The 1,757-nt window shown below is 54.0% G+C and overlaps 1 protein-coding gene across 1 annotated transcript in view; it reads right to left on the reverse strand.

The window, feature by feature from the left end:
- The window catches only part of CTTN (cortactin), a 29,276-nt gene extending 29,114 nt beyond the window's left edge, over positions 1-162 (reverse strand). The window contains exon 1 of the mRNA XM_045297138.1: positions 97-162. The gene's annotated coding sequence lies outside the window, so the exon portion shown is untranslated. The remainder of the gene's footprint in view (positions 1-96) is intronic.
- Between the last annotated feature and the right edge of the window lie 1,595 nt (positions 163-1,757).

Raw genomic sequence — 1,757 nt, forward strand, 5'->3', positions numbered from 1 at the left:
CCCGTTTCGGGGCTGTGGGAGCCCCGAAGGGGAGCGCTGACCGCAAGCGCCCCCGCGCCCCGCTGTCCCGTCCCGAGCCGGCAGCGGAGCGCTCACCCCGGGGTCGGCCCGTCTCCGCCGTGCCCGCAGCTCCCAGGCCCCGCTCCACTTCCGGTTCCGCGGCGGCGGGGGCGGGGACGCATCCGGCTCCTGGGGCGCGGCCCCGCCCCCGGCCTAAGATGCCCCGCCCTCTGCGCCGGGCGCCCCGCCCCCCCGAGTGTGGAGCTGGAAGCTCAGCCTTGCTGTGCTGCGAGGGAACCCCAGACTTCGCGGCGCTCACCGCCTCCTTCGCCCACGTGGCGCCAGCAGGGCCCCGAGGGGGACGGCGTGGAGCTCGACCAGGGTGCAAGCTTGCAATCCAGGCCTGAAAAGAAGATAATTTTATACATGGAGCGGCCCACTGTGTGCGGATACAGGTGCGCTTAGGCGCAGAGGATAGGAAATGGCCCTCGGGGTCCGTTGCACTGTCCAGGTCTCAAGGGGGGAAAGCGACCCTCGGGAAGGGACAATGCCTTGATCACTGAGGATAAAAAGAAGAGCGCTATGCTGACCAGTCAGCTAGAGGAAACCAGCCTCTTCATCGTCATTCATCCACGATCTACTCCCACCCACCCTCCGTCCATCCATCATCTATCTGTTCATCCATCACCCATCCATAATTTGTCTATTCCATCCACCCACCAACTTATCCGGTAGCCATTCATGCATCTGTTGCCCATCCATACTCTGCCTGCTCATCCTATCAGCCCCCTCCATCCGCATGTCTATCCGCCCATTCATTCATTCATATTCACCCATCTTCCATCTGTCCATCAGACATCTATCAATCCTCCTCCACCTTCTATCCACTTATCCATCCATCTGTCCTAGGTCATGATAGAACAGTCAGATACACAGACATTCCCGCCTCAAACTACATAGCTAAATAATTAGGTAATGAAATAATTGCTATGAAGAAGTAAAATGTGTCATGAAATTATATTGGAAAGGTGGGGCCCGTCCCATCAGGCAGGCCAGGGAAAGTGTCTACAGACAATTACCGTTTGAGCCAAGATCTGAGTAATACTTTAACACAGGAAGGAAGAATATTCCCAGCAGAGAAACTAGCTCCCGAGAAAACCCTGAGGCCAGGAAAGTCTCACTGCAGAGGGACTGAGGGCTCAGCCTAGAGGAAGGTGTAGCAATGCAGCCAGGCAGTGGGATGGGGTGGGATCTGGTTGCCCAGAGGCTGGCAGGACAGAGTAAGGAGTCTTGCCTTTCTTCTGAAGGCAACGGAAAGCCCTCGGAGGAAGGTAAGCAGGGGAAAGCGAGCATATTAGTTTGAGTGGTAATGATAGCCCTCTGGATGTAGTGTGGGTGGGAAGAGAGGCTGGCAGCTCATTCAGGACACTGGTGGTGACAGGTGAGCTAGAAACAAACAGGATACAGGAGATGTGTAGAAAGCTAAATCGCAGAGAGGAAGAACGTCGTGGGGAAGATGAAGTCAGTTGTCTAAGAACATTTTGTCCGAAAGTAAAACCATGGTGCACAAAGACATCAAATGAACACACATCAAATGTTTTATTTGAAGGGTGAATAATGAAGGAACCGGTCTGAGGTTGCAATCTTTCAAAGAAGAAGTCAAAGGGTGGACAACAGAAAAGCGGGTGAAGGAAGCCGTCATACAGTGTAAGACATGACAAAATAATAATAATTTATAAATTATCAAGGGTTCATGA

Source organism: Echinops telfairi, unplaced genomic scaffold (genome assembly GCF_000313985.2).
Source record: "Echinops telfairi isolate 266 unplaced genomic scaffold, ASM31398v2 ScPeMD7_7417;HRSCAF=8455, whole genome shotgun sequence".
NCBI lineage: Eukaryota > Metazoa > Chordata > Mammalia > Afrosoricida > Tenrecidae > Echinops > Echinops telfairi.